This window comes from Anolis carolinensis, unplaced genomic scaffold, assembly GCF_035594765.1.
Source record: "Anolis carolinensis isolate JA03-04 unplaced genomic scaffold, rAnoCar3.1.pri scaffold_8, whole genome shotgun sequence".
NCBI classification, from domain to species: Eukaryota; Metazoa; Chordata; class Lepidosauria; order Squamata; family Dactyloidae; genus Anolis; species Anolis carolinensis.
The window spans coordinates 28,520,083-28,546,734 of NW_026943819.1; the positions used below are offsets into that span (position 1 = coordinate 28,520,083).

General features: G+C 42.1%; 1 long non-coding RNA gene across 2 annotated transcripts in view; it reads right to left on the reverse strand.

The window, feature by feature from the left end:
- Nucleotides 1-6,528: 6,528 nt before the first annotated feature.
- Nucleotides 6,529-26,652, reverse strand: part of LOC134293497 (uncharacterized) — a 30,045-nt gene continuing 9,921 nt past the window's right edge. The window contains exons 2-3 of one of the 2 annotated variants that reach the window (XR_010000441.1): nt 11,569-12,693; nt 6,529-9,994 (exon numbers count right to left, since the gene is read on the reverse strand). This is a non-coding gene — a long non-coding RNA (uncharacterized LOC134293497). Of the gene's footprint in view, nt 12,694-26,652 lie in introns of both variants that reach the window. The other variant, XR_010000440.1, reaches the window with a different exon arrangement.

Here is a 26,652-nt window from a genome sequence, read left to right on the forward strand (position 1 = left end):
CTCCATCACAATTCTACTCACGCACACAAGTACACACACACACCAACTCCACGCGAATGGGGCAGCCCTGATCACAAACAAACACAGCTGCTGTGTTTTGCTTGGCCCAAAAGAGGCATTTTCGGGATGGGATCGTTTTGCAAAAATGGGTCTGATTTCCTTCCAGTTGTCAAAGGAGGCAGCTGGGTTGCTTTTTCTCCTCTGTTGTTCCACTCCCAAATCCTTTTCCCTGTGTTTCTTTTTATAATTTACAAACCCTGTCTGCAGGCTGTCTCTGTCTTACCCCTTTTTGTTTTTTTTGCTAAGAGTCTGAATTATTAAGCAAAAATTTGGGCAGGGCAAGGCACGGAGAGGGCAGAGGTGGCCCATTGCCGGAGGAGCCCCAAAGCGCCGGAGCCACCCACGCGCTCCCCTTGCCCTCCTTCTCCTTTGGATGTAATTAAGACCCCTTTGTGGCTGCCCACAATCCCCCTCCTCCCCATCTGCCTGTGCTTTAATCATCGCCTTCCCACAATGAGCATCCTTCTCATTAGGGGCTTAAAAACCTCCATTATAAACATGTAAATGGGACGCAGCAAGGAGAGAAATATTTTACTCTGCCAATTTCCTTTTGTGCGTCTGCCAGGGCTGCGTGATGTTATTGCTAACGCGTCGCGCAGCAGCCCTGGGATTACAGGCTTTACCACCCCGTCACACTTTTCAATCTTCTCTTATTGGGTTTTAATTACGCCTCCCCCTGCCTAATGGTTTTTAAAAAGCCTCTTGTCATCAATTGAGTCGGGAGCGGAGATTTCTCATTTCGGCAAATGATATCGGTGCATGTATCAGGGCCTGGAGGGTGGCATCCCTGCCGCACACTCCAGGCGTGGATTCGGGATCTTGGATTGGCCAACTCCTTCAACCCTGATTGGTTAGTCTTTGTCTTTGTGGTGCTCTCACAAATCTCCAGAGATTTTATTTATTTATTTATTTATTTACAGTATTTATATTCCGCCCTTCTCACCCCGGCAAACATTCAATGCCTTAACATTGAACAAAGACAGAGACAAACGCAGGCTCCGAGCCGGCCTCGAACTCATGACCTCTTGGTCAGAGTGATTTGTTGCAGCTGGCTGCAGCTGGCTGCTCACCAGCCTGTGCCACATCCCGCGCCACAGATGAGTTTGCCCAGGCTGTGACGCAGGCTGGAGATCAAGCCAGCTGAAACCAGCTGCAATGAATCACTCTGACCAGGAGGTCATGAGTTCGAGGCCCGCTCGGAGCCTATGTTTGTCTTGTCTTTGTTCTATGTTAAAAGGCATTGAATGTTTGCCTATATGTGTAATGTGATCCGCCCTGAGTCCCTTTCGGGGTGAGAAGGGCGGAATATAAATGCTGTAAATAATAATATGCTACTTGATGTTTTGTATCAGAGCTGGAAAATGGATGCCAGTCACATACTCAAGGTGTAGATTCAGAATCCAAGATTAGCCAGATCCCTTAACCATGACTGGTTAGTCCATCACCACTATGATGCTCTCACAATCTCTGGAGAAGAGGGGTGCTACTTTGTTTCGTATCTACGACCTGAAGGATGGCATTTCTGTTGCACACAGCACATATGTGTTGTGGTTCAGTCTGATGATGATGGGGGATTTGGGTTTATGCAGGTTGACCAAGAAAATGTTGAGGGCTCTGAATTGTCTGAAATGCAGGCTGACCAAGGAAACGTTGAAGGCTATGAATTGTCAGAAAGGCTGCAGGCTAGCAGGGAAGCTGAAGTTAGTGATAAGGGTGAACTTTCATAAGATTTTGAACATCAACAAAGTCCAGGTGGCTCTAACAGCAAGTCAGAGGAGTCGTCCTTAGATAGAGACACAAGATTAAGGTTAAGAGTTCGTCCCAGACGTTCTGTGAGAATCGCTAATAATCATGTGGGAACTCAAGGTCAGAGGAATGCTTTCCTAGCTTGTAAACATGGTTAAAAAGGGTGAAACAGAGAAAGGTTTCAGATGGAGCAACGTTGATTTTGGAAGCTTAACTCCTGCCTTGTCTCAGCTCATGGAAAAAAAAATTCTTGCTTCTGTTCCTGCCTAGATTCTGTGTTTGGATTGTATTTTGGAGTTCATGCTACCTAGTTTTCCACATCTGATATGCTATTTTAGGGACTTTGAACTATTTTCTACAGAGACTTAGAACAATATTCTGCAGATTGCCTGTGTAATTGGATTACTGCTTTCTTTATTGCTTTTTATTAAGACTTTGCTGTCTTAATAAAAAACCAAGTCTGCTGTGGTGGAGTGTGTGTTGAGTGCAAGGTGAACCAGTGCTGAGGTGCAACGATATGGATTCAGGATCCCAGATTGGCCAAGCCCTTCAACCCTCATTGGTTAGTCTTTCATCACTCGGGTGCTCTCACAAATCATCAGAGATGAGTAACACTACTTGATGTTGTGTATCAGGGTCTTAAGATGGTATTTCCCATTTCCACCTTAAAATCAACAATGTATCCTCTGCGTAGAAGTACATAGTGTACATACACAAGTATAAGGTGGAATCATGCTTGTGTATGTCACTAAAATTATGCCAACGATTCTAAGTTACCTAAATAACCAGTTGGCCCAGTCCCTAACCACCACTATTTGGAGATGAATCCTCCCTCCCCATTTGGCTCTGCACACACCAGCTTCTGTGCAGGGCTTTCCTTTCTCTGTATTATGCGCTCTTGTTTCCTCCTCCTTCGCGCACGATGAAGAGTGATGGAACATAAAGGAATCATAAATGCACTCGGAAAGCACAAGTCTCTGGGAACATCTGCTTGCTTTTGCAGAAACGTGGATGTGAGACGTCTCCCAGCAAACAGGGGAAACGTTTTCTTCCCGACTGTGCCTCTATTTTCGGTGCAGGATCGCTGGGTTTCCCCGGAGCTCTTCCTTGAAACAATTTGCTTGCCAGCTTGACATGTTGTCGATCCCTTGATGCAACATCTGCCTCTCCAGGAACTGGGAAGAGCACTTGCTTTGAATGAGAGGAATAGGATGCTGGGGAGGGTTTCAAATCGACACCATTTTCGAGTGTGGTTTTCATCACATCAGGGTATCCGGGAGAGGGAAAAAAAAGGCTGGGTTTTCAGAATGCCTGCATGTATTTCATTTTGATGGGCTGGTGACAAAAGTGGATAAATATAGTAACCCCAAGACTCCCTGTGTTCCAAGTCCATCGATCCCAATACCAATAATATTTTTGATACTCACTTGATTGTAACTAAGTGAAACTACAGAAAGGAAAACTGCAGGAGGGGATGGGGACTGTATAATATTTTCAGGTTACAGTTGATCACGGAGACCATGAAGACCAAACCTGCCAATAAGGGAGACTTATTGTAATGGGGAGGGGGAGGTGTAGTTCACAAATGCATCCATTAATTCAGTGGGATTCATAATAATAACAATAAAAAATTATAATAATAATAATAATAATAATAATAATAATAATAATAATAATATTAAAAATAATAATAAGCATTGGAAAATGAGCACGCAAAGATACTGTGGGACTTCCGAATCCAGACTGACAAAGTTCTGGAACACAACACACCAGACATCACAGTTGTGGAAAAGAAAAAGGTTTGGATCATTGATGTTGCCATCCCAGGTAACAGTCGCATTGACGAAAAACAACAGGAAAAACTCAGCCGCTATCAGGACCTCAAGATTGAACTTCAAAGACTCTGGCAGAAACCAGTGCAGGTGGTCCCGGTGGTGATCGGCACATTGGGTGCCGTGCCAAAAGATCTCAGACGGCATTTGGAAACAATAGACATTGACAAAATCACGATCTGCCAACTACAAAAGGCCACCCGACTGGGATCTGCACGCATCATCTGAAAATACATCACACAGTCCTAGACGCTTGGGAAGTGTTCGACTTGTGATTTTGTGATATGAAATCCAGCATATCTATCTTGTTTGCTGTGTCATAATAATAATAATAAGTTTATTTATATCCCGTCTCCATCTCCCCCGAAGGGGACTCGGGGCGGCTTACAGCAAAATCAAAATACAAGCAATGATAAAATATGAAACATCAAAGGACAAAAACAGAAACCAATAATAAAATATACACAATAGGCGAAAAAACCCAACGCGGAATTAAAACATCAAATTAAAAACAATGAGGCTGCAATAGTGGATAAGCAAGGTGCACATTATGAGTAACAAATTCATAAATAGATAAAGTGCCATAGAGTCATTTAAGGTCGCATTAGGTAGGGACCTAATATATTCATATTTTGTCACACTCTTCCTCCTATTGTGGTGACCCCCAACCATAACATTATTTTCGTTGCTCCTTCATAACTGTCATTTTGCTACTGTTCTGAATCATAATGTAAATATCTGATATGCAGGATGTATCTTCATTTACTGGACCAAACTTGGCACGAATACTCAATATGCCCAAATGTGAACACTGGTGGAGTTTGGGGAAAATAAACTTGACATTTGAGAGTTGTAGTTGCTGGGATTTATAGTTCAACTACTCTCTAAGAACATTCTGAACTCCACCAACGATGGAATTGAACCATCTTGACACACAGAACTGCCATGACCAACAGAAAATACTAGAAGGTTTTGGTGGGCATTGACCTTGAGTTTTGGAGTTGTAGTTCACCTATGTCCAGAGAGCACTGTGCACTCAAACAATAATGGATCTGGACCAAACTTGGCATGAATACTCTGTTAATGTGGGATTATTTATGTATTGATAGTGTTTAAATGCAATTTGTGCCATGCTTGTATTGCAAATGATTGCATCATCCAGAATGTACCATAACGTGGAAAGAGTTAAATTGGCAAGAAGCCTGGATGACCTTGATATGTGGCTGGAACTAGGAAGTATCCAGACACAAGTGTTTGTGCATAATGATTGCATCAGTTCAGTTCAGTTCAGTTGAGTTCTGTCTGCCTAGAGTTCGAGTCAAGTTCTGTTGGAGAACAGAACAGTCCTGTGTTCGTCTGTCGTCTGCAAGTCTGTTTGTGTTGATTATTGCTGCATACAGAAAAACTTTGTAAATAGTTTTACCAACCTCTCTGAGTGTCTCTTCGTTCTGCGTTCCACTGCTTCCATCCAACTACTGCTGTGCTGCAAATACTCTGACATACTCAATATGCCCAAATATGAACATTAGTGGAGTTTTAGGAAAATAGAGCTTGGCATTTGGGAGTTGTAGTTGCTGGGATTTATAGTTCACCTACAAACAAAGGAGTTCCTAAGACCATCAGAAATATGTGTTTTCTGATGTTCTTTGGCAACCCCTCTGACACCACTCTTGCGACCCCCTCCCAGGGGTCCCGACCCCCAAGTTGAGAAACGCTGTCCTACAGAAACATTAAATATAGGGAAAAATGGCTATTCAAATATCAACTGCAATTGTGGCCTTTGCCTTTCCTACTCTGACCTCTGTTTTGCTTCTCCCACCCAAAATCCTCATCCTTCGGGACTTCTGAGTCCCAAACTGGGTGAAAAGCCACATTCTATGTATTTGCCCCCAAATTAACTTCCAGTCTAGGCCAACCCATCCTGTTTTCTTCCTGCAAACATCTTCTAACCGGAGAGGCTCTGCACAACCCCTCTTTCTGTGCACTCTGCTAAAACGTTGCTTAAGATCTCCTCAGGCAGAAATCGCTCGCCGTTCAAAAATATCACCAAAGGGACTGGAAAGAGAGCGGGGGGGGGGGGGGGAAACCTCACGGATGGAAACAGCCGCAAAGGTGCAAAACCGAGATAGCGATTGGTGGGCTGCCATGCTTTCAAGTCCAAATCTCCCCCAGCAAAGCCAGCGATAAAATGTTGCTGAGTTTGGTCTCCCCCTCCGCGGCTTGTGAAGTTGGGACCTTTTCCCTTCTCTTTCTTCCCCCCATTTTTTATTTCTTTTTTTTTAGCTTTTTAATTTCATAAGCCACCAGCGTTTGGCCTGCCTTTTTTGCACTCTCCTGCTCTCTGGGAGCCCGCCTGGAGCCGAATGCAACAGTTCAATAATTATATGTAATTGAATCTCACTGTTTGGGGAGGAGAAGCGAGGAAGCGGCATGTAGCAACGGGGAAAAGAAGTCCTCAGGATGAAGCCAGGCGCAGGCCCCGTGGATGATGGCTTGCCTTTTCCATCTTCAGAGTGAGGATGCAGCCGGGGTCAAAGGTTCCCCATGTGAAAGACTTGGCTCGACCCAAAATCTCATTATCGGCTCGGCCGGTTTCAATAACTCCGGCACAGTTGGGATGCTAAGTCCCAAGCTGTCCCAAGAGCCGAGCTTCGAAATTGTAAGCTAAGATCCCACACTCATTGAATCATAGAATGAGGTCTCTAGGGTCATCCAGTCCAACCCCTTGCCATGAAGGAAGGCACAATCAAAACCCTCCTGACAGACGGCCATCCAGCCTCAGGAGAAGGAGACTCCACCACACTCCGAGGAAGCACATTCCACTGTAAAATAGCTCTTACCATCAGAAAGTTCTACTATTTAGGTGGAATAAAAGGACAACACACTCATGCACATGTTCAAAGACCCCTTTACACAATAAATAATAATAATAATAATAATAATAATAATAATAATAATAATAATATACATCACACAGTCCTAGACACTTGGGAAGTGTTCGACTTGTTATTTTGTGATACAAAATCCAGCATATCTATCTTGTTTGCTGTGTCATAATAAAATAATAATAATAATAATAATAATAATAATAAATAATCCTTATATATATATTCCGCTCTTTCTCCTCGAGAGGACTCAGGACGGTTTCCAACATGTATGCAAAAACAGTCAATTCTCAAAACAACATACAACAACTTGAAACACAGCAAATAATAATAATAATAATAATAATAATAATAATAATAATAATAATAATAAACTTTATATACTGCTTTATCTCGTCGAGAGGACTCAGGGCGGTTTCCAACATGTATGCAAAAACGATCAATTGTCAAAACAACATAAAACAACTTGAAATACAGCAAATAATAACAATAATAATAATAGTTAAAAACTTTATTTATATATTGCTGTATCTCCTCGAGAGGACTCAGGGCGGTTTCCAACATGTATGCAAAGACAGTCAATTGTCAAAACAACATACAACAACTTGAAACACAATAAATTATTATTATTATTATTATTATTATTATTATTATTATTATTATATACCGCTATATCTCCTTGAGAGGACTCAGGGCGGTTTCCAACATGTATGCAAAAACAGTCAATTGTCAAAACAACAGACAACAACTTGAAACACAGCAAATAATAATAATAATGATAATAATAATAATAATAACAACAAACAACTTTATTTATATACCACTCTATCTCCTCAAGAGGACTCAGGGCGGTTTCCAACATGTATGCAAAAACAGTCAATTGTCAAAACAACAAACAACAACTTGAAACACAGCAGGCATAATAAACACACCATAACAAGGCAAAACAATTCAGTTAAAATAGACATAGTTACAGTCAGAACATTTCATCAAGGGATTGGGAACCACAATCTACTAATTGTCTGTTGGGGAAGGAAGGAAGCCCTTGGGAGCAAATGCCAAAGAGACCCCATCTTATAGTTTCATCCTTTGGACCACTACAGATCCCAAAATCCCCTTTGTTGGCTTTGGATAATATTTGGACGAGGTTAATGTTGTCCAAACGTTGTTCAAAAGACCAGAGCAAGAAAGGGGATCCACATCAAGACACCACATTTGCACTACTCAATTATAGCACTATAATTTCATTTTACGTTCCTGGGATTTGTAGTTTGGTGTGGTACTTAGAAACTAGAGCTCTCTGGCTGCGATTTCTCAGTGCCATCCCCTGAAACGCAGTCTGCAGGCTTCCGCTGGATGTTTCCAAAGCAGTTAAAGTGGGAATCAGGAAGGCCCAAGTAAGAATGAATTCAAGGCAGCAATGCTAATAAAGCAGAAGAGCTTTCGGATAGAAGCTGAATGCAGAGTAGTAGATAAATAGAACATCTGCTTTCATGGCAAAGCTCCTGAGCTGTATTGTGTAATCACCTCAAAAAATACAAGGTTGAGCTGGGGGAGGGCGAGAGATGGATAACATGACTGGTGACAGACAGAGCGGAGCATTGTTCTAAATAACAGGAGGGTTTGAAACCGGTGACAGGCAGATGAGCTGACGTTTTACATAGGGATAGAGAGACAGGGTTAAAGACGGGGCAAAGGGCCAGGGTACTTTCCCTTTCTTTGCAAAACCAATTAAAATGCTGGAGGCGAGTGCTTTGAGCGCTTTGATCTCCATATCCCTCACCAAACTTGGCAAACTCAGCACACAAATCGTGTTTTCACAATCCCGGCCGGCCGGCCAAAAGGATGTTGTACAGTCTTTAACCTGGTCGGATGGGAAGCGTTTTACCAACAGGGAGGTCTAAGCAGAAGCTGTTGTGACTCAGCTGGAACCTCAGATTGACTTTGATGAGGATGATGGGATTCAGGTTCAAAATCAGGTTCAAAATGTCCCTGTTGTAGAAGATGAGGAACAGAGAGTGCAAGTTCATTTTCCCACAGCAAGGAATGGTGTTGATGATACTGAAACTAGCCAGGTGCAAATTGACTTAGAAAAGGAGGACAGTTCTCACTCTGATAACGAGGCTCAGCAAACTAACGAGTAGGCTGACCTTGATGAAACGGGCCCCCTAGATCGGGCTGACCGTTTAGAATTCAGGGTTCGGAGGAATGTGAGAATCGCAAACAAGAGGGAGGTTAGAGGCCAGAGAAATGCTTTCATGTTTTGCAAAGGGTATTAAAGCAGTATGTTTGGAGACAAACCTTTGTCAAAGCAACTTTCATTCAACCAAGAAGCAAGCTCTCATTTTCCTGGATAGTATGTGTTCATGTTCCTGGGACTTTGTCATGCTTTAATGGGACTTTGTTCATTCCTTGTGATTTTCTGAATTGTGCTCCAAGGCTTTATTTTGTAATGAACTTTTGGAACTTTACTTTTGCTTTTTAAGAACTTTTTATCTTCTATTTTCTAATAAACTGAAAAGACTTCAACCTATGTGCAGTTTGGTGTATACAGCAAGGTGAAGCTAACCTGAGGTGTGACAGAAGTATCCAAGTCTGGAGAAGGTTTTAGCTTTCAAAGAAGTTGGTCTACAAATCCCCTGAAGCTCCAGACAATATGGAGAGCAGAAAGTAGAAGCGGGAGTTCTAGTCCAAACTGTCAGAGGGACCAGAAGTTGTCCACCCATTCTATAGTTGCAATATATAATTTTTTTAATGATTTTTATTAAGTTTTTCCAAAGGTATGCAGCAAAAGAGTGAGAACAAGTTTCTTAAAGAAAGTGAAGAAATGAAAGAATAAAGTAAAAGGTCTCCCCCTCCAACCCACCTACCCTATAAAAAGAAATATAAAAAAGAAAGAAAAGACTTCCGTTCATCTTCCTTTGCCCCATTGTCACATCTTTATATGTCAGCCCTCATTTTGCCAAGAAACCCCTGTGGTAGAGTTGCCTTAAGGCTGCCATAGGTCAGAAACAATGTAACCAACAACAAAGACACCTCGTAAGTGGCATAGTCAATTCATTTTGAGCTGAGCGTCCATGGACCTATCCAAGGTTCTGATCCTCTGGTTTATAAGGGGTTCTCTGTAGGCAAGTGCTGAAGTTCTTGAGAAGAAAATGCTGAGTCCTTCACCAAACTACAGAAGCCGAGATTTATTAAGATAGGGCTAGTCAAAAAAGTTGTCTCTGGACTTTTTTTGTTTGTTTTTTTCAGGTCAGGAGCCACTTGAGAAGCTGCAAGTTGCTTCTGGTGTGGGAGAATTTGCCGTCTGCAAGGACGTTGCCCAGGGGACAGTGCCCGGATGTTTGATGTTTTACCATCCTGTGGGAGTCTTTTCTCATGTCCCCGCATGGGGAGCTAGAGTTGACAGAGGGAGCTCATCCACAGTCTCTCCAGACTCGCACTATAGAATCCACAATCAGCACGTAGACACTGCGAACATAAAACTTAATGCTGAGCCAACAATACAGATATTCAAAACATTGCCACTTACCAGATGAAAGGTTAACTGAAACTGGAGTAAACCTGGGAACCAGTAGTAAACGGGTTACGTAAATGGCTTACTTTGGCTCACAGCCAGCCACTCTAAAATAACATCTATTTGACTGGGCTTCCTGGCTGGGAACTGTAAACGACTGCAACATTTGTTCCCCTATTTGGAAGCTTATCTCTGAAAAACTGAATTTATTGTCAACAAACTGAAGCTACGGCTAATTGACTGCATTTACAACCTGAGGAATCCTATAGAACTGCTTCAAGACTACAGAGACTTTGATTTGTTTTGACTTCAAGCCAGGTTTGAGCCAATTGATTTGTATACTGATATATTTAGTTTCACAGCATATTACATACCATTTTGGAGAGACCGAATGTACACATACTGTGTTGCTAACAAATTTTAGTTGGAGTCTTGTTGATATATGTCTGATATATGTTCTATACTGAAAACTGCTCTGTGTAACATTTAAATCTGGGATGATTGCTGTCTATAAATCTTTATACTCTGTAAGTTACTATTCTGTAAGTTACGACTGCGTGCCACTACAGCTGACTGAATTTGGTCATCAGTTGTATTATTGTTTATATTATTGTTAACATTATTATGTATATGATCCTTCACATCAATAGCCAAAGAAGCACTGCTGTAGCTCCAAAGGTTAAAGTAGTATGAAACTATGTATGTTTGTAAGTACCCTGTTTCCCCTAAAATAAGACATCCCCCAAAAATAAGACCTAGTAGAAGTTTTGCTGAATTGCTAAATATAAGGCCTCCCCCGAAAGTAAGACCTAGCAAAGTTTTTGCTGATAAGCATGCCCACCGAACAAAACACAAGAGCATGCAGGATTGGTAAACGTTGTACATGGAAATAATGGTAGTAACAAGAAATTCTTGATAGGATTCACAGTTTGTCTGGTTATGCTGGTTTGTGATGACAACTACTGTACAGTATATAATAAATGTTCATTTTTTTGTTCAACAATAAATGTGAATTTTTCTTCATGGAAAACTAAGACATCCCCTGAAAATAAGACCTAGCGCATCTTTGGGAGCAAAAATTAATATAGGACACTGTCTTATTTTCGGGGAAACACAGTATGTGCTAACTCTCCAAACAGCCACAATTGACTTTTATCAGTGTGAGTTCTCAAGTAAGCCAGTGAAAAGGGAAACTGAGGCACTGGCATCCATGTTTGACTCAGCTGGTCATCTCCAGAAACACTTCCCAAAATAGAAGCTAATAAACCAGAAGCACCTTTGGGTTTTATTTATTAAGAAGGAGAAAATGTATCCTCGGAATATTAAAAATGACTGCTACCTGTTCTCCTTTTTCCCCAATCAGTTTGGTTTCTAATCTTGCAACAGATTCCCTTTTCACCTCCCTCTTTTGCTTTCAACACTCTGTCTTGGAAAAACAGAGAAAACAGCACAAAAAGAAGTTGGAGCTTCCTTTGGGTGGAGAGATGGGCCTGACTGGCAGTGCATAAAATTACCCGTGTCTCCTCACCTTTCTTCCTCACGTTCCCTTTGTTAATTAACGAAGGCAGGATCGTCGGTCGATGCTCTCATTTTTTTTCCTCTCCCTGGTGAGACAAGATTTGTTATTCCACCCCAGTGCCTCGGGAACACACCTCGTTCCTGGGCAGTTCTGGAAGAAAAAACCTGGGCTTTGACATCACGAGAATACAAACAGCGGGGCCTTGTTTGGACTTTTTTTTTGCATAATTTATTCTGACTTTGCTCATCCCCAGGAAGGCATTGAAAGATCTGCCTCCCGCTCCTCAAAGACCTGCTTCCAACTCCTAAGCAACATTTTCAGTGGTGAATGGAGGAATAATAATAATATTATAACTTTATTTTTCTATCCCGCCTCCATCTCCCCGAAGGGACTCAGAGCAGCTAACATGGGGGAAAGCCAAAAAACAAAATATGAACAGAGTTAAAACGTAAATAAACACTATCTACCAAACAGATCAAATAAAATAAATCAGATTAAAACACAGTACGAGGGTTGAATGAAAAGTAATGCCTCCACCTTCGTAAGTCCTCAATAGATTACAGTCCTGGTCTGCAACAGGTCCTGGCTTGTTCAGTAGACTCTCCTCTGCAGTTAGTTCCATTTGGCAGGAAGCCTTAGCACTGAACATTTGTGTTGTTAAAGTGCGAAGTATGGAACCCTGTGCAGACGGTCGGTCAATGTGACTGAAGCAACATGCAGTCATTGAATTCTTGACCCCAAAGGAGATTCATCAGAGAATGCAAGCTGTTTATGGGGATTGTGTTGATGTGAGTCCTGTGCATCATTGGGCAAGTAAGTTTAAAGATGTTGAGGTGGGAACATCTGACTTGTGTGACAAACAAAAAGTTGGACGTCCTGTGACAGCAACCACCGAGTTTCACAAGCAAAAGGTTGACAGATTGATTCAGGATGATCGTCGTATCACTCAGAGAGAAATTTCAAGCATAATCGGCATTTTACAAGAACATGTGGGTCACATTATTGTTTTGCTTGGCTATCGGAAGATCTGTGCACGATGGGTCCTGTGAGACGTCGGTTGCGGAAACAGAGTGTCGACTTCTTCCATGACAGCTTCAGAAAACTTGTTCATCATTGGCAGAAATGTATCCGATTCTGTGGAAAAGTGAACAGTGGTAGTTAAAGAGCACATTCTAAGGATTATTTCTGCGTTTGATTTATTAAAATATTCCCATCTCTATTATTGTTGCTACTATTACATTTATTTTACTATATTTTATTTTTATTATTACATTTATTATTTTACTCTATTTATTACTACCTGTGTTATTTCCTGTATTTATTATTATTATTACATGTATTATTTTACTCTATTATTATTAAAAGGATACATAAGCACATTTACATTGAAGAAGATGAGAATAATGATTGGATCAGAGTTGGACAGTCTTATCTTACATTTGAGCTTGATGTAAATATTCAAAAACATTTAACCTACTGATGCCTCAATTAATGTAATTTTATTGGGATCTGTTTTTATTTCTGAAATTTACCACCCTCGGCTTATACTGCAGTCAATGTTTTCCCAGTTTTTTTGTGGCAAAATTAAGTGCCTCGGCTTATATTCGGGTCCACTTATACTCGAGTATATATGTCAACAGCTGTCATAGCCCAGCCACCTTTCGTTTCTGAACCTGATTCAGAAATTAACTTTGACCAGGATGATGCTTATTCTGACTTTTTGCCTAGTCCGCAGAGCTCCTTTCAGTTACAGCTGCCGGCTGTTGATAGTTCGGATGCTTCCATAATTGGGAGAGATACTGGAAATATTACTCCCGTGGCTGAACCAGATGTTCTGAGTTCCCCAGAGAATGTGCCCTTCGACAGAAGGGAGTCAATGTTTTCCCAGATTTTTTGTGGTAAAATTAGGTGCTTCGGCTTATATTCGGGTCGGCTTATACTCGAGTATATATGGTACATTGTGGAGAAGCAGTACTTGTGCAAAACAGGCCCTTTGTTCTGCCATGTAATTCCCACGCAGTGTTTTTGCGACGTCTTAATGCCAGGTTAAAACTATGCAAAATTGTCCTCGGTCTGTTATCTTTCCTCAACTGTTAGGAAACTCAATCATTGTGAAAGTTGTTTCCATCTCCAGTCTGGTCTAATTGTTTATTGTGCTTCCTAGGCAGACTGACAAATCCCATTCTGAGTGAGGTGTAACGGCAGAAACTAGAAAGGAAACCAACGAAGCTAGAAAGGAAAGACGTGGTGCTAGTCGGGAGGCCTGCTTTATATTCTTGCATTCAAGTGAGCAGGGAAGCAGTCAAGTGGGTAATAACTGGACAGAAGCTCCTTTCTCATCCAAATCCCCCGGCAGGATTGGAAGTTGAGTTTCTTTCGCTTTTGAGCATGGCAAGACCGTGTTACCGAACCTCTTTCAAAACCCACCTGGCCCTGAAAGCTTATGCATTAAGACCCTGACCTTGGAAAGGTCCAGATGTTTAATGGAGCCTTTCAAACCCCGGGAAAGTTGCAAAGGTCTATTGGAGTTGGCTAGTTTTTTATTTCCTTCCAATGGCTTATTGCTTTTTAATGCCTGCAGGAGCAGCAAAGCACTTAGCTTCACCTCTTTCGTTATCTATTGACAGAGAGATGCGTCAAATTGGAGCTTCCCTTCCTGGGCCAGACCCGAAGAAGTCAATGCTTCTGGCAATTCGCCGCTCAGGTGGACTGCTTTGAATCCAAGGGAAGGCTATTTCTCTTGGCCTTAATGCCACGAGTATGAGCCAGGCCTGCCCTGCAAGTAAACCAGTGCAAACATTTATTTATGTATTTATTTGTAACATTTTTATCCCGCCCTTCTCACCCGAGGGGACTCAGGGCGGCTTACAACAACCGGCAAAATCCAATGCCAAACAGATCGATAAAAACAGCAACACATTTAAAACCATTAACAGTAATCCATAAAATACATTAGTCGAGCTTAAAACATATAGTTACTTAATACCATTCTTCCAAGGAACCTTTGCACATAAACCTAAGTTCAGGCCATGTCAATATAGTACTTATTCATTAAATGCTTGCGCACAAAGCCATGACTTAATGTTCTTCCTGAAGCCCAGAAGAGTTGGGGCCTGCCGGATGTTACTGTTACATATCTCTTTCCAATCATTTCCAATCAATTAATAAACTGTGTTGTCGAAGGCTTTCATGGCCAGGATCACAGGGTTGTTGTGTGTCTTTCGGGCTGTGTGGCCATGTTCCAGAAGCATTCTCTCCTGACGTTTCGCCCACATCTATGGCAGGCATCCTCAGAGGTTGTGAGGTACCTCACAACCTCTGAGGATGCCTGCCATAGATGTGGGCGAAACGTCAGGAGAGAATGCTTCTGGAACATGGCCACACAGCCCGAAAGACACACAACAACCCAATTAATAAACTGTATACATTTTGCTTTAAGAGTGATACTAAGATATCTTAAGCAGAAGTTTGAAAATAATACCAGACTAAAAGCCAAAACCAAGGTCACAACATCTGTTATAGAACTCCAATATGCTGATGATAATGTAGTCTGTGCGCATTCAGAAGAAGACTACAAGCCACTTTGCAAAAGCACACGAGAAGCTCGGTCTCTCATTGAACATCAAGAAAACCAAAGTGCTCTTTCAGCAATCATCAGCCAATCCCTCTGCAAGGCCAGAAATACAGCTTCATGGTGTAAAGTTAGAAAATGTCAACCATTTTTGCTCCCTTGGCAGCCACCTCTCCACAAAAGTCAACATTGATGCTGAAATACAACACCGCCTGTGAGTGCAACATTCTTCTGAATGAAGCAGAGAGTTTGGGAGGTATACCTCACAACCTCTGAGGATGCCTGCCATAGATGTGGGCGAAACATCAGGAGAGAATACTTCTGGAACATGGCCACACAGCCCGAAAGACATACAACAACCCTGTGATTCCGGCCATGAAAGCCTTCGACAACACTTCCAAAACTTTTTTTTTAAAAAAAATTACTAGAGGTTTTCAAACTACTTATAGATCGAAAGAAGGGGAACAATATTTATAGGAAAGTTTGGAAAAAAATAAGTGAAAAGCCAAAGAAAGATGAAAAATATAAAAAAGAAGAGAGAAAGAAGGAAAGAGAGAGAAAGAAAGAAAAATAAATAAATAAAATAAATTTAAAAAATAAAAAGATTTTTGAACTTCCGTTCAGCCCTTGTTCCTGTTCAGGTTTCTTTTGATCTGCTTCCTTTATATTCTCTCCCGTTTACTTTAAAAGAAAATCTTTTTGCCTATCTGTTCTTCAAGGATTGTACTTTAAATTCATATACTCTTCGAATACCGACCAGTCAGTCTTCTTTACACCCTTACCAGTGTTTTTTTTCCAAATAATATGTTAGCTGTTATCTTCCATACCAGTCTTCTCTATCTGGTATCTTCTCCAACTTCCACATCTTTGCAAAGACCATCCTTGCTGCCGTTGACAGAAATATGATTAATTTTTCTTTATTAGTATCCTGAAAAATGTCTTTGTCCAGAATGCCCAAAAGGTAAGTCTCTGGTTTCATTAAAGGATGGTCTTTGCAAAGATGTGGAAGTTGGAGAAGATACCCTTTAGTTTCTTTAAAAAACACACTACATTTGTATGATGTCTTACATAGTGTAAATACACAAATGGCAAGAATTCTGGGATAAATGATTCTGATAGTAACACATCTGGCTAATGTCCCCTGGGTAAGGTCTTTGTAGACAGCCAATTCTCTCATACCAGAAGCAACTTGCAGTATGTTCTCAAATCGCTTCTGACAACATTAAAATATGGGATAGTTTTACAAGATCTTTAATCAATTATGCCAAAGAGCTCCCAAGAGTCCCTCACCTTGAGCCATGGCTGCCCAAGTGGCGTCAAATTCCATTAATTCTACAGTGTAGACGCAAAGGCAGATTTCAGAAGGAGGGAAGTGAAACAGCAGTTGCTAATGCATGACTTGTGCCTTGCTTCTCTCTGTGTCTTTTGGAGGAAGCAAGGAGAGGGAAGGGAGCTGTACCTGCTCTCTTCTGCAACATGAACGCTGGCCTTTCCCAAGGCAGATCTGCACGGCCTAAATGAGCCGCAACAGCACAGGAGGTTTCGGGCCAGAAAGGCTGAGACGTCGCCGTCTGCTGCCTTCGGGCAGATGGGAACGCGGGCACCAGACGGCAAGGAAGGGGCCGGGAATCTCCCAGGGACGCCAGGCTCCACGCGTCTTCCCTCCAGCCCCAGAGTCTCAGCCGCAGAGACCTGCCTGCAGCAGATGGTGTTTGCTTCCCAACATTTAGCCTCATCTGGAGTTGGAGATGGAGAGAGGCACCAGGGAGGAAGGGAAAGAGAATGGATGAAGAATGCAGGGCTTGGTGGCTGCCTTTGCTGGAGATCCTGGAAGTTGGGCCTAGTAGTCAGAACAGGAATTATGGGGACAAAGAGATGTCTTCTGCAGGGAACGCTTCCATAGGTTAAGTCAAACAGAGCATGGGAAAACAGGGGAAAGTGGAGGAAAGCGGAGGAATGTGAAGGAAGGTGGAAGAAAGTGGAGAGAACCGTCTTATCCTGTTTCCCTGTCTTGAGGGATAGCCAGCCATCCTTATCTGTTCTTACCTAGAATCATAGAATCATAGAATAGTAGAGTTGGAAGAGACCTCATGGGCCATCCAGTCCAACCCCATTCTGCCAAGAAGCAGGAAATCGCTTTTAAAGCACCCCAGACAGATGGCCATCCAGCCTCTGCTTCAAAAACATAGAATCATAGAATACCCTGTTTCCCTGAAAATAAGACATCCTCGAAAAATAAGACCTAGTAGAAATTTTGCTGAATTGCTAAATATAAGACCTCCCCCGAAAGTAAGACCTAGCAATGTTTTTGTTTGGAAGCATGCCCAGCGCCTGCCAAACAGAACACCAGAGCATGCAGGATTGGTAAATGTACATACCAGTTGTACATAGAAATAATGGTAGTAACAAGAAATTCTTGATAGGATTCACAGTCTGGTTATGCTGGTTTGTGATGACAACTACTGTACAGTATATAATAAATGTTCATTTTTTTGTTCAACAATAAATGTGAATTCTTCTTCATGGAAAAATAAGACATCCCCTGAAAATAAGACCTAGAGCATCTTTGGGAGCAAAAATTAATATAAGACACTGTCTTATTTTCGGGGAAACATGGTAGTAGAGTTGGAAGAGACCTCATGGGCCACCCAGTCCAACCCCATTCTGCCAAGAAGCAGGAAATCGCTTTTAAAGCACCCCAGACAGATGGCCATCCGGCCTCTGCTTCAAAAACATAGAATCATAGAATCATAGAATAGTAGAGTTGGAAGAGACCTCATGGGCCATCCAGTCCAACCCCATTTTGCCAAGAAGCTTTTAAAGCACCCCAGAAAGATGGCCATCCAGCCTCTGCTTAAAAGCCTCCAAAGAAGGAGCCTCCACCACAGTCCGGGGAAGAGAGTTCCACTGTTGAACAGCCCTTCTCACAGTCAGGAAGTTCTTCCTGATGTTCAGGTGGAATCTCCTTTCCTGGCTTCAAACTACAGGAAAGGAGATTCCACCTGAACATCAGGAAAAACTTCTTCACTGTGAGAAGGGCATGGAAATGGAGCCCTGCACCCATCTGATGAGCTTTGGGGTGGGTGTTGAATCTGTCCCTCCAAAGGTGTTTGTTTATAGTTTCCAAGGTCAGATATTGACTTTCAAACTTTTTGACAGTTTAACACGATTGTAACTGACTTTGTTTCCATAATTGTATGCATCATTCCATTTTAATATTTATACTTTGTAGGATTTAGACTGGAAGATTGTAAAGGTTCTGAATCACGTTGGGTCTCAACCAAGGGGAAAGCAGGCTTCAAAGATATGACAACAGCAACAGCATCAAGAGCAGAAACACTAACAACCACAATAACTGCTCAGTTTTGTTTCTCAGGAAAACACTGCAGGAATGATGAGCATACAAGAAAATAAAGTATCATCTTGGCTAAATGTCTGACCTTTCATAAAAGAATCCTTGGAACCCCAACTTGGTGTCAGTGCCAAATACAGTAGAGTCTCACTTATCCAAGCTAAACAGGCCAGCAGAAGCTTGGATAAGCAAATATCTTGGATAATAAGGCGGGATTAAGGAAAAGCCTATTAAACATCAAATTAGGTTATGATTTTACAAATTAAGCACCAAAACTTCATGTTATACAACACATTTGACAGAAAAAGTAGTTCAATACACAGTAATGCTATGTAGTAATTAGTGTATTTACGAATTTAGCACCAAAATATCACGATGTATTGAAAACATTGACTACAAAAATGCCTTGGATAATCCAGAAGCTTGGATAAGCAAGGCTTGGATAAGTGAGACTCTACTGTACTATTTTTTCGTGTCAGAAACTGCAAGTCACTTCTGGTGTGAGAGAATTGGGCGTCTGCAAGGACGTTGCCCAGGGGACATTGCCCAGATGTTTATGATGTTTTTACCATCCTCGTAAGAAGCTTCTCTCATGTCCCCACATAGAGCTGGAGCTGACAGAGGGAGCTCATCCACACTCTCCCTGGGTTGGATTCGAACTGGCAACCTTCAGGTCAGCAACCCAACCTTCAACCAATACTATTGGTGACACTACATGACACGGATAGTGCTGGAGGCCTTTCCCAACACTGGGATAATGTGATTTTATGTGTCCTACAGTCTATCTAGGAGCTTCCGGTGGCTCAGTGTGTTAAAGCGCTGAGCTGCTGAACTTGCAGACTGAAAGGTCCCAGGTTCAAATCCGGGGAGAGGAGTGAGCGCCCGCTGTTAGCTCCAGCTTCTGCCAACCTAGCAGTTCGAAACATGCAAATGTGAGTAGATCAATAGATACCGCTCCGGCAGGAAGGTAACGGCATTCCATGCAGATATGCCGGTCATATGACCTTGGAGGTGTCTATGGACAACGCCGGCGCTTCGGCTTAGAAATGGAGATGAGCACCAACTGTTATGATTGAGCCTCATGGCTCTGTTACTGACAGACGTGGGCGTAAGACTCCTCGAGAGTCAGATACTCTCGAGGAGCGAGAGAGAAAAAGACTGCGAGACATATTTGCAGCACCATCTGACGAAGAATCTTTCGAAGGGTTTACGGAGAGAATGGAGGAGGGGCTGGTTAGCTCAGAGGAGGATGAGATGGATTGGACTCGGGTAAGGGAGGAATTGGGTGCCACTGGCCATGATGGGACAGAAGATGAATGGGGACCTTCAGGATTAGACCCATGGCTTAGCTGGAGGGATGGGACGGGATCCACAGCTGGAGATGCTGTTGGGCGTAGTCAGAGGTGTTCCAGCTCTGACGAGGAAAGTGATGAGGAAACGCCCGGGTTAAGGAGGACAGCTGACAGTGATGAAGATTTGTAACTGGCATAAAATGGGGCTTGGGAGCAATTGCAAATTGCGTCGGGCAAGGTAATCTGGGCAAACGCTTGGGATCCGTGTGTGTGTGGGACGCTTCCCTGAAGACTTGTGTGCTTTCCTGTGCTGAGACGTAAGTTGATTGGAATCCAAGGTCAGACGGCGGGAGGGATTGTGTGGGCATTTGTTTGTGCAAACCTGTGCTTACTCTTATTAGCTTGACCTTCCGTCGTCTTTCTGACGGACGCCATCTCCTGCTTTGAGAACCCGGACTGAACTGACCACGGCTTGTCTTCCCTCCCTTCTTGGACTTGGAAAAACTACAAACGTCTGCTTCTGGCTTTGATCTACGGAACGGAACTGGTCTACTCTACTTCTACAATCCTTGGCTGAATTGCTCGTGTTGGAGATCCTGTCTACTGTGTGTGTGTGGGAGCGACGCAAGTTACTCTAAGCACAGTGCTGGCAGCAGAGAGGAATCTGCTGCCAATTAGTTGCATTCTTTGTATCTTTTGTTCCTTGGCTTTCGTTCTGTTAATACCTAGGCTGAAGCAAGCAGTTTGTTTTTACCCGGATTAAACTCCGGTTTAATCCGGTTTATCTTTTGAACATTTACTTTTGTCCCTTTTTGCTCCTAAAGGCAAAAACTGCCTGCCCCTTGTGTTTTTACGGGCATTTTTGAGTTCTGTAATCTAATAAACTCTGTTACTTTGAATCTTGTGGCGTTCTGTCCTTGACACCAACCCCCAGAGTTGGTTACAATTGGACTTAGTGCCAGGGGAATCCTTTACCTTTCCCTTACAGTCTATCTGTATCCAGGTCCTCCTCTTACCCCTTCCAGGGCTCATTTTTTTGCTTCTGCAACGAATCCATCCATGACCAGCCCGTGTTGAGCAGATGTGGGATCAGAGAAGCATCTGGTGATGTCCTTGTAGCCAGATGTAAAACTGTAGCATCATTTATGGAGATCTGGTGGGATCCTCTGGATTAGTCAGCGGATGATGCTACAAGGACATGGCCAGATGCTTCTCCAGTCTGTGGCTCCTGCTTTCCAGCAGTCAACGAATAGCCAAGCTTTTGGAACATCCATGCCTCTGCAAACACCAAAGAAGACATTCATGCCTTTGCAAATATTGGCTTAAGCTGGATGTATGCTTGTGTATGTCCTAGACAAAACACCAGCGTAGGATTCCCAATGTTCCCGATTGGGATGAGTGCTAAACCCATTGAAATCTGCGCTCTTGATGGGACGAAAGAGGCCAGCCCTGAACGGTTGGTTACAGAAAAGCCTGCTTTGCTCTGGACTCGAGCCTTCCTCCTCCTCTTTCCAACTTTAAATTGCTCCTGATGGGATGTGCAGCTGTGGAGGGAGATTGCAATTTCCCTTGGCTTGCCAGCTGTCAATCAGGAGCACAATACCCTTCTAATGAAATGGCAACATTCATGGCTGCCTTGTAATGGGAGATTGTTAGTGGTTTTTCACTAAAAAGGGGAGAAAATAGGGAAAGACACGAAGGAAAGGGGTGGATGGGGACGGTGCTATATTTAGCCCTTTACATATGTTCTACTGACTCATTCGGAGAACTTTGTTTGGGGTGAAGAAGTCTGGGTTATTTCTTTGGAATGACTTCAGTGCAATGGATTGCGGTGGTGATGTTTCTGGTGAGACTCAATGTACTGCCAACAGTGGTATCACTTTGCGTTGGTGTCACCTCACGTTAACGGATTATACTGGAGTCAATGCTTTCCCAGTTTTTTGTGGTAAAATTAGATGCCTCGGCTTATATTCGAGTCGGCTTATACTCGAGTATATACGGTAATTTTATTGGTATCTCGGCTTATACTGGAGTCAATGTTTTCCCAGTTTTTTGTGGTAAAATTAGGTGCCTCGGCTTATATTCAGGTCGGCTTATACTCGAGTATATACTGTAAATTTATTAGGTACTCAGCTTATACTGGAGTCAATGTTTTCCTAGTTTTTTGTGGTAAAATTAGGTACCTCGGCTTATATTCGGGTCGGCTTATACTCGAGTATATACGGTAATTTTATTGGTATCTCGGCTTATACTGGAGTCAATGTTTTCCTAGTTTTTTGTGGTAAAATTAGGTACCTCGGCTTATATTCGGGTCAGCTTATACTCGAGTATATACGGTAATTTTATTGGTATCTCGGCTTATACTGGAGTCAATGTTTTCCCAGTTTTTGGTGGTAAAATTAGGTGCCTCGGCTTATATTCGGGTCGGCTTATACTCGAGTATATACTGTAAATTTATTAGGTACTCAGCTTATACTGGAGTCAATGTTTTCCCAGTTTTTGGTGGTAAAATTAGGTGCCTCGGCTTATATTCGGGTTGGCTTATACTCAAGTATATACGGTAATTTTATTGGTATCTCGGCTTATACTGGAGTCAATGTTTTCCCAGTTTTTGGTGGTAAAATTAGGTGCCTCGGCTTATATTCGAGTTGGCTTATACTCAAGTATATACGGTAATTTTATTGGTATCTCGGCTTATACTGGAGTCAATGTTTTCCCAGTTTTTGGTGGTAAAATTAGGTGCCTCGGCTTATATTCGAGTTGGCTTATACTCAAGTATATACGGTAATTTTATTAGTATCTCGGCTTATACTGGAGTCAATGTTTTCCCAGTTTTTGGTGGTAAAATTAGGTGCCTCGACTTATATTCGGATTGGCTTATACTCGAGTATATATGGTAATTTTATTGGTATCTCAGCTTATACTGGAGTCAATGTTTTCCCAGTTTTTGGTGGTAAAATTAGGTGCCTCTGCTTACATTCCGGTCGGCTTATACTCGAGTATATACTGTAAATTTATTGGTATCTCGGCTTATACTGGAGTCAATGTTTTCCCAGTTTTTTGTGGTAAAATTAGGTGCCTCGGCTTACATTCGGGTCGGCTTATACTCAAGTATATATGGTAATTTTATTGTTATCTCCGCTTTATACTGGAGTCAATGTTTTCCCAGTTTTTTGTGGTAAAATTAGGTGCTTATATTCGGGTAGGCTTATACTCGAGTATATACGGTAATTTTATTGGTATCTCGGCTTATACTGGAGTCAATGTTTTCCCTGTTTTTTTGTGGTAAAATTAGGTGCCTCGGCTTATATTTGGGTCGGCTTATACTTGAGTATATACGGTACTTAGCATATAAGGCATGAGAATTAGGGATGCCTTTTAGGGTAGGGGTTGCAACCTGAATGAACTAGCCATGACTATGGGCTAAAATGCCCCAAAAGTTATAGCCCCGTAACATCCAAAGGATTCAAACCTTCATGCTGTTTTTCTTGTAGGGACTTTTTGGACTTCTCCTATTCTACAAGCACTTAAAAACACATTTTCCTTAATGGATTTTTAATGCAAAAAAACCTGCCTGTCTGCATTTATTCAAATACTTTCCCCCCCTGTGTGATATGGAGGAAAAAAGGAAAGAAGACTTGGCTGCTCGGAGTTGCTGAGATTGTCAGATTGAAGGATCTTGGCACCTTATTGGTTCGCTGTCTTGCAAAGCACAAAGGAAGACGGCCAATTTCTTTCCCGTCTCTTAATTACAAAGTTGGGGCATGGGTTTCTGTGCAAATCTTGTCGTCGGTGGTTTCCGCGGCAGTGGAGTAGTGGCTCCATTCCAGGTTCTAATCTAATCTTTGCAGAAGCTGCGAGAGATGCGGAACCTTTCCTTCCAAAAAGGAGCATCTTGGAGAACATTATTATTCAGACTAAAACCCTGAGTGACAGAGAAGTGTCACTGCACTCATGACATGGAAAGCTACAGCCATCACTGGTGTTTGTGTGCATGTATGCACATGAATGTGAGATATATATATATATATATATATATATATATATATATATATATAGGTAATGAAATTTCAGCCTAGGACAAAACAACAAAACTACACATCCCAGCAACACTAAACTTGGCAGCACAACCCCTCATCCTTGCCTCTACGTTCATACAACAAAAAGCTCCAAGTGTCTAGGACTGTGTGATGTATTTTCGGATGATGCGTGCAGATCCCAGCAGGGTGGCCTTTTGCAGTTGGCAGATCGTAATTTTGTCAATGTCTATTGTTTCCAAATGCCGGCTGAGATCTTTTGGCACAGCACCCAGTGTGCCCATCACCACCGGGACCACCTGCACTGGTTTCTGCCAGAGTCTTTGAAGTTCCATCTTGAGGTCCTGATAGCGGCTGAGATTTTCCTGTTGTTTTTCATCAATGCGACTGTCACCTGGGATGGCAACATCAATGAGCCAAACCTTGTTCTTTTCCACAACTATTATTAATTATTATTATTATTATTATTATTATTATTATTATTATTATTATTATTATTATTTTACCCCGCCTCTATCTCCCCACAGGGACTCAGGGCTGCTTACAAATGCAAAAGAGTATACATACAAAAACATCAAATACCGAAAACGCACAAATGAAAAATTAAAACATACGATTAAAATCAAACCATTATATATATAAATAGATATTGTATTGTTCTTTCAATGTTGTTGTTGGTTTTTTTGCACTACAAATAAGACATGTGCAGTGTGCATAGGAATTTGTTCTTTTTTTTTTTTCAAATGATAATTCCGCCCCAAAACAGTCTGAAGGATTGCGGCCCTCTGCAAAAAAAGTTTGAGGACACTTTGTAATAGTGGGAAGGTGACACTTTTAGTTGTTAACGTGGGATGACACCAACCACTGTTGGCAGTACAGATTTCAACACCTTGCAAGAGAAAATTGCCATCAATTTGGGTTTTCTTCAGGCAGATGGGATGCATTCTATCCTAAAGACATGGGAGGAAATGCCTTCAGGAGCAATTAAGAGCCGAGTTCGATTCCTACTTTGTCCTGTTTCTGCTCCAGGTAGTTTTCAAAGAAAAAGGGGGAAAATATACAATTATGATCCGCAATCTTAGGGCGAGAAGACGGGAAAGTGGATAGGAAGAAGTCTGGGCTTTTTAAGACTTCTGCTGCCTCCGACTATTTCTGTTCTGCTCCAGTTTCTTTTTCTTATTCCCTTTTTCTATTACCGCTCTAATCTGGAAACCAGCTTGCCGGCGATCTATTTCTCTCCTCCGCGTTACCTGCGCATTGGGAAAAACGCATGAGGAATGATCAAGGAACAACCTCTTGCCATTGTTGAAGGGTTTTAAATGCACTTCTGAGAAGAGGAGGCGGGAGGAGAAGAGGAAAGTTTGTCTTTCTAAAGAAGAAGAAAAAGAAAAAACCTGGAGGAGAAGGTAGTGGAAAAAGCAATTTTCTTTTTAAACTGCTGGCTGATTCGAAACAGATACATCAGGCAGAGAAGGAAAAATAGAAGGAAACTCTGCAAAACCTTCGGTACATATATTTTTTTTACAAAATATATAAAAGCACAGTGAGATGCAATAAAACGGAATCTATTGTGGCTCTATCTGCTTTCATCTCTTGTAAAACAATATTCATCCTATCTACAGAATGGAGATCTGTAATTTATTGGTGCAGCTGCACAGAGAATTTAAAAAAACAAAACACAGGGAAGGGACTCAAAGCAGTGGCTCGGAGATTGCAAAAGGACTGTGGCTTCATCTACTAACCATATTTCCCCCAGATTTGCAGATCAAATAGCAGAAATGTCCAAGGAAGCCCTGTTTGCACCCTTGTTTTATAGGGCAGGGCTTGAAAACGTAGGCCTTGGAGCTGAATTGGGCTTTGCTCCTCACAAGACCTCACAATCCGACCCTCTGACTTTCCAAACATTGCTTCTTTCCCTAAGAATCCACCTGAATGTTGGGAAGAACATCCTGATGGAATAGGCTGCCTTGGAGTGTGGTGGAGTCTTCTTCTCTGGAGGCTTTTAAACCATCTCTCAGTCTTGGCCCCATTTTAGGAGGCAACCGGGGGCCGGGCTGTGGCGCAGGCTGGTGAGCAGCTGCTGAAATAAATCACTCGGACCATTAGGTCATGCGTTCGAGGCCAGCCCGTGGTGGGGTGAGCACCCGTCAATTAAAAATAAAATATAGCCCCTGCTCGTTGCTGACCTAGCAAGCCGAAAGATAGTTGCATCTATCAAGTAGGAAATAAGGTACCACTTATAAAAGTGGGGAGGTGTGACACCTCTGGCTGCGAGAGCACTGGAAACCAATACACTGAAGCAATAAACAATCTAATATCTTTATTAAAGAATTAAAGAAATAAAACAAAAACAAGCAGAATATAAAGTTCATCAATAGACCTTTTAGGGAAGGTCAAATATAGTTCAGTAATATATTGTCCAATGTTTAATATTAGAGTTTAAAGTTTGTAATCCAAAAACCGAAACGCACTCAAACTTCCAAGCAGTTTGAATGGGGAAAAGTCCAAGACCTTTTTCTAGAGTTCAAAAGCAAGTCCAAGGCAAGGAATTGAAGACAAGGCTGGATACATGGCACGACAAGGCAAGGCTGGAATCACGGCAAGACAAGACAAGGAACACGGCTAGGCAAGGCACGGCAAGGCTGGAAGGTAGTGGACCCAAACGCATCCAGAATACAATTACATAGTCCTTTTATTTATTTATTTATTTATTTATTTACAGTATTTATATTCCGCCCTTCTCACCCCGAAGGGGATTCAGGGCGAATTACAATAAACACATATATGGCAAAAATTCAATGCCAACAGACAAACAACATTCAGTTTTAGACAGACACAGAG